Genomic DNA, 7,068 nt, shown 5'->3' with positions numbered 1-7,068 from the left:
TTTCCCTTGTGGGTTTTTGGTGGCCTCGTCTTCCTTGCTGTGTTCTGTATAGTTACCATTAACATTTTCTGGTTTGCTTTGAGATTTTTATCCTGCTGTCCTGTTTAACTCTTTCTTTTCACTGCTTTCTTGTCAAAGCTGTAGGAGATGCTGTTCAAAGGACAGAGAAGTACATTTTCTGGAAAGGCAATGATGTGGTCTGCGTTCTTGTAGGATAGCAGTAAAACGTTAAGAAACAGAGAGTTTCCAGAAGCAGCTGCAGGATGCCGCTGAATTTCGCAAACACAAGGGCAGCATATGTTGGCTGTCTGGCCTTGAGGAATCAGCACACAGAGTCTTATTGAAGGGAACTCGGTGAAAATTAAGAGACTTTAATTAAATTACCCAATCAGCCTCAGTAGGGGAGAAAAAAAAAGAACCCAGAAAATGAATAACTGGGTAGCTCAGCCTTATGTTAAAGGTCACTTTCACTGCTGAGAAAAGCTGAAGTTTTATCCACCCTAAATATTTAAGTGCAAGCTGATTGGATGCTCCAGTACATTGCATCTGTCAGGACATCTAAGGAAGAGAAGTGTTGCAATCACGAAGTACAGTTCTTAAGATTCCTGTGATTCTGAGTTAGCAAAAGCTGGTCTGGAAACTACCAAGCACAGTGTGCCTATTTGTTCACTTGTTACTAAATTATAGAATTAAGCCCCTCTTCTTTCAACTGAATGATTAGTAAATCACTGTAAAAGGAAACTAAAGCAGCTGTTTCAGCTTCAGGGCAGTGTGGAGAGAGCTATACCCGTGGCAGGATTTCAAAGAAAAAGAGCTACATTTGAATTTCAAAGCCCTGCTGTCATCATATATCCCACAATGTGCCTCCTGTGGCCCAGTAATCTGTTTGCAATACTTTAATTTTCTATTGGAAAGCACAACTGGGAGATGCTTAATTCTTCCGGTTTTGTTTTTCCATAATAGACTCAGACAAGGAAGGGGGAATGTTGAAGAAAGAACCATTCGTCCATATCTCAGTCAAAGGGTGAGGCTTAAATGCCAATAGGGAAAAGGGAGAAACTAAGAAAATTAGAATGTTTTAAACAGCTATGAAAAAAAAATTGCAATGTTGTAAATTTTGTTCCAAGTTATGTTAATCAGAGTAAAAAGTTATTTTTAAAGGGGGATTTTAGGTTTCTTTGAAATATTTTAATGAATTTTCTTCCACAATAATATTTAAAAGAAAAGTCTAGCATGGCTGAAAAGAAAGCTGCTTCAGACATGCTGGAGTGATAAGGAACTAACCTCCTAATCTTTACTCAGTTTGAACTCACATGCACAGTCCCATTGAGGTCAATTAGAATTACTTTGGCAAGTAGCAATTGAAAGTTCAGACCATGACTCTGCCTTGTCTTGTGCTTCAATTAACACTCAAGATCTGCATTATTTATACCACCACTGCATAATCTGTTGCGTTTTACTGCTTAGATATTCAGCATGGTTTTACAGAGGGGAAACCATGCATAAAGTATCTCAACTTTTAAGAAAGTAACAACCCAGTTTAATTGGGAAGGGGAAGCACTTTCATAATTGAACTTCAGAAAGGCATTGCAAGTACTACACAAAAGACTAATTTGTTGGTTCAGTAGTTTACAGTTCATGAAGAGCTATTAAATATCAAATACACACACTTAGATTTATACAAAGTAGTGTACTGAAAGGAGCTGTTTATCTTCTTTCGACATGTTCTTCATTTGTTTATATCACATTTCACATTGAATGTTAGGTTTTAGTTTGTCTCTATTAGTAATCACACTGAATTTAAGGGAGAAACATTAGCCCTTAGATTTCCTTCATGAAAGGCCTTGATAATCCCTGGTTCAGAGATTTGTCGTCCATCATGTTCTCTGTGAGTACACACACAATCTGTTCATTGCAGCCGTGGGAGGGTGGACTCTGATACCCCAAGAACTTCACTCTCAGAGAGGAGAGGACTTCCAGGGCAGACATTTATCTCCTGCTTTTGCTGTTATTGTGTTGGAATTGTAATCTGACCTAGGAACTGCAGCAGACTTGAAAACCTTTGATAATTAGGTTCTTTTATTATTCTGCACAAGATAGTCAAAGGATGGTCATGGGTAGTGCAGGTGTTAACCTTTGGAGTACCATCAGAAACTTGGAAACAGGGATTTCAGTGATCACAGGGAAATACTTTGCTGAAGAGCAAGCGAGATTGGTAAGAAAAGGAAAAGGACATCTTCTTCCATGTCCCATCCCTTCCAGGATTTGTCAGTTCACTCTAAGGGATGAAGTGAGGCAAAACTGGATTGAGTTTCTTGGTTTTCTTGCTCAGGTTCAGTCTTGTTTTGACACTGCCCACCCTTGTTATTTCACTACCAGTTTTGTATTCAACTACGAAAACATAGCTTCCAGCCCCCTTCCCACCCCCTGCAAAAAGAAGAAAAGAAGAAAAAAGGTTTCTCTAATAAGCAATACAGTATTTAGGCAATATGAGCAGAGATGTAGCAGGTCTGTCTTGTGTAGTAGCCCCTAATTTGGGCTTTCTGATGTTATGAGGAAAGTCAGTTACAGTCAGAGGAATGTTAACTGGATGTTCATTCATAGACTGTGTGGTTTATGATCTGCAGAAAACCAGGAGGTCCCTCCATAAGGGACATATCTTCTTGTCAAGCTACCTTGATGACTACACACTGAATGTTCCTCCGAGTTTTCATGGCTGGTTTGTTGATAATATTAAGTCGTGGTTCTATCACATTATCCTGTTGTCATAGCTAAACTGTTTGAAAAAAACAGATATCCAAAATTATACAAATAATTCTTTAAAAACTCCCATTTCAGTCACTCAATTGTAGGTAGCTTTAACCACAGCAAGGCTTTTCTATTTTTGAAAATGGTTGCTATACTCATAAATTACTCATGAATGTGAGTTTTTGGAAGAATAAGCAGGTCAAGAAGAATGATAGGATACTTCAAGCAAAAGTTACTGTAATACAAATGATCCTGTGATCCTGTCGGAAATTGAAAAGCATTGATGAGTATCAATATACAAGGACCATATGTTTCTATATTCATATCAGGAAAGTAAAAAACACCTAACCTTCTGTTATTGCTTTCTTCCTATGTTTCCATAGTAGCAGGGTCTTCAAAGCTGAATCTCTGAAGTGAAGATTTGCTGAAAATCATGGCTTAAGAGCCAGTATTGATCTCATGCTCCCATTTACTTTCGCTATTATTTGTACATAGCTGAAGAACAGAACTACAGTAATATTAGAAATAGAAAAAGAAAAGTTCAGTATAAAAATCTGTTGCAGAAGAGTCAGAGATCACTCAGATCTGATCTAGTAGTTAGTTTATTGAGTTATAATCAGTAAATTTGTAATGTAAAATATTCAATAAGTACAGATGGATTGGCAGTCAATACTATTTACTACACATAAAGTTAGTATGGGATACAAAGGTTATTGCTTAAGTTTACTACAAGTATCTTAAATGCTACATGCATCCAAAAAAAGTCACTTTCCAACTCGTCGATGTCTGGTGTCAGGTAAGTGATCTCTCAGCCTCGAGGGGTGACCTTGAGAGATCACTCAAGGCGAGATCACCACCGCGCAGCCAGCTGCTATGGAGGGAGAGCTCAACAGGCCCTGATGGCTGCAGATATTTACAGCATACAGTGGTTGGTTTGTAGTCAGCTTTCCTGCTGTGTTAATGCAGTTTTGGCTGCTGATCAGCCCAGTCTTCAGCCAAACTGGTTTTTTTGGGGATTTGGTGCTGAGTCCTCACACAGTAGCATTAGCTTTGATTAAGTTCACTTGATAAGTATCTGCCTGGACCAAAGTTCAGTTAGTTCAAACAGGGGTAGTGTGTTCATCACAAGAGGTAGGCATCTAAAGACAGTTATGAATATTTCTGTTCTTTTCTAAAGAGAAAGTATTCTCTGCTCTGTTTTTCTGTGACATTTTACTGATCGAGGTAAGAGTAGCTCTTACACATGTCAAAGATGTGTGTGTTCTCATTGATACAGGGAAAAAGTAATTTTGTCCCTTTCTTGTCCACCTTGTTTTCAGCTAGAAGGAATCTCTAGTGTAACATCCAAGGATGACATCAGCATTTTCCCTATAGAATAGTAACAGTTACTACTCACATATCCTACTAACGATGATTGTAGTCCAGAACAAGCTTCTGCAAAAAAAATGTACTACCTTAGGTTTCATCATACTTCTCAGGCAACAAAAAACCACCCTAGTTCAGTGCCTTCTGGTACCTGGAGTCTAAGTTAGCAGAGTTGAGAACTTCTGATGTCAGCTACATCTCATACTCACTTCATGTTTCAGAATGTGATGACAATATAGGGAACTCTGATTTCAGGAATGATGATTTTCACGTTATTAGCTTTTTTAAACAATAGCAAATTACAGAATCACAATCAAAGATACATACTTACTTCCCAGTTAATTATTTTCAATGTGCATTATCTGTTAGGTTGTTTTAAAACCACAGTATCACAGCATAGTTGAGTATGAAGGGAACATCTAGTCCAACCTGCCTGTTCAAAGCAGGGTGTTATCTGCATCTCATTCATCAGGACTGTGTCCAGACAGATTTTTATTATCTCTGAGGTCAGAGACCCCATCACTTCCTTGGGCATCCTGTTTCAGGGTCTGACCACCCTCACAATAAAAACTTTCTTTTTACATTTAAGTTAAAAAAAACTTGCAAATCAAAGCAATGGTTGCTTTTTTTCCCCCCCGAGTTTTACACAGACTTTAAGTTGGTAGACCAATTTTATGTCTTAATTTTCTGCCCCCAAAATGTATCTTTCTTATAGATCAGACTGAAGTTTGTATTATTTATTTGGACTGATAATTTTATATTATGTACTGTATCATCAGTTGACAGTTGTTCTGTTCTTCATTGTGTTTAGCTTCCTGAATTTGCATAAACACACATTGACCAGCAATTAATGTTGACAGGAAAATTAAAAATGCCAGCAGAGAAGGGTAAAACATCTCAACAAAATCTGCATTTTCCCTTCCAGTTTTAAGAATAATAGTTTTAACTGTTCCTTTTCAGCAAGCTCATTTCATTCTGTCATTTTTCCCAAGAAAACAGTAATAATGGTGCCATAGGGTTTATTTAAACGCACTAACGAAAGTAATTGCTTCGTCTGTCTGAAGTTCGTGGAACAGAAGGAAGTGTGCTTTCAGATGAACAGAAGATATTCAGGGTGCTGATACTTTTGTCACAGTTAGTTATCTCAAGGAGGCTGTATCTCCCTGTCTGGACAGAGTCCTGGGCAACTGGTTGTAGGTGGCCCTGTTTGAGCAAGTGGTTGGATCAGGTGACCTCCAGAGGTCCCTTCCAGCCTCAGTGATTTTGTGTGTGTGATTTTGTGCAGCAGTCTGTGCTTAAGGTTGTTAAAGCAGCTGGATGATACAGCATTCTAACTTTCAGGGCCTGGCCCTGCAAAGCACAGTGCGGTACATGGGCAAAGATGTGTAGGTTTTGTTGGTGTTGCGTGGGAGGACGAGGCATGTCAGAAGACAGACTGTTGAATAAACGCCAGTCTCAACAGGGAGCTTTCTAAAATCAGTGCCTTTCAGCATGCAAGTGCTGAGAGCAGGCACCTACCTGCTCTTTTTTCCTTAAATACAGCGGTGAGAATGGAAGATTTTTTTTTTTTAATTAAATAAATTAATGGTTCAATCATTCTTTTAAGATCCAATTCCTAATTCGATCATTGAGGTCATTGAGGGTTGAACTAATGGCTTCCATCTTTCTGAAGGGGCCCTGCCAGCAGCCTGTAAGATATTATGTGTGGGAGTGTGCATGAGGGGGAGAGTCTGCGCACCCATTAAAGATCTGTCTGTGCAGAGGGCATGAGTGGAGGGAAGCCCAGAGCCCAGGCCAGGAAGCAGCCTTGATCTGAACGGCCGTGGGCAGATCTCCTACCTCCTGGGTGGGGGGTTGTGCATCTTTCTCATTTAACGGTGATTTGTATGCAGAAACAGACCACTTCTCACAGCTGACTGGCCTGCCTGCTGGGCTACTCACCTGCTCCATCTATTTTCAGCCCATGAATCTTTTCATGAAAATGGCATGTATATACAATAAAAAGCAAGGTGAAATGTGGAACACAATAGGAAATAAAGCAAAAAAAGGAGGAAAATAAGTGCCAGCAATCCAGAAGTCCAGAGAATAACAATTTAAAATTCTAGTAGTACCTTTTTCTTCCTTTCTGAAATAATCTGAATTTGTGATATTGCTTTGAACTCAGAGTGATGGAAGGTAAGAGTTAAAAATTGAGTTGAAAACTATTCTTGAAGTGTCTGTTTGGAAATGGATGTTATATTTTACATGTAAAATTGCCTTAGAGTTCACCCAATATGGAAATACCCTTAAGCGGGAACACAGAATTGTAGTCCACTTCATCCAGTTTCTTCTCTCTTTAAATAATTCATTAGTAGGTACTTACTAGATTTGAGGAAATGTGGGAGAAATCTCTCCATTTCCTCTAGAGATGAGAACTGAGGTCTGAATCAAAAGGTTTTGTCACTTACAGAAAACTGATGTTGATTTAGGTAGTTGTTATTTTCTAAAGAAATGAGAAATGATTTTATATGAAAAAGTCTTCCCCAAATACATTTATTTTCTTTAGCTCCAATAAAATATAAGGGTGACAATTTTGATGATGCAACCAAACTATGATTCATTCATTTATGCATATATGCATTTTTTCATATTAGTGTATCAATAATTTTACCATTAAGTTTCAATATTAATAATATATTGATCTGTCTTTAATATTTTCTTAAAATATTAAACTACAGTTGATGCACTGTTACAAGCTAAGTTTTTTCTCTACTGTATCTAATTCCATCCAGTTGTATCAGAACCAGCAGCTATTATTCTTCAGTAATATCTTATAATTTTATTTTCAGTTATATTCTTGATTATTCTGGGATGCAAGAGCTGTTTGACAGCTCAGACTACTACATAAGGGTTGAGGAAACAGCATTGTGTAATTCATACACAAGGGAACGTGTATGAATTCATACATAAGGGAAA

General features: G+C 38.1%; 1 protein-coding gene across 7 annotated transcripts in view; it reads left to right on the top strand.

Annotated features, from left to right (window-relative positions):
• NRCAM (neuronal cell adhesion molecule) overlaps positions 1–7,068 on the top strand; it is a 68,025-nt gene that overhangs the window by 16,859 nt on the left and 44,098 nt on the right. The window lies entirely within an intron of this gene.

This window comes from Buceros rhinoceros, unplaced genomic scaffold (assembly GCF_000710305.1).
Source record: "Buceros rhinoceros silvestris isolate BGI_N320 unplaced genomic scaffold, ASM71030v1 scaffold1997, whole genome shotgun sequence".
NCBI classification, from domain to species: domain Eukaryota; kingdom Metazoa; phylum Chordata; class Aves; order Bucerotiformes; family Bucerotidae; genus Buceros; species Buceros rhinoceros.
Note: the sequence above shows the minus strand (reverse complement) of the source record. Positions and strands in the feature narration are given on the sequence as shown.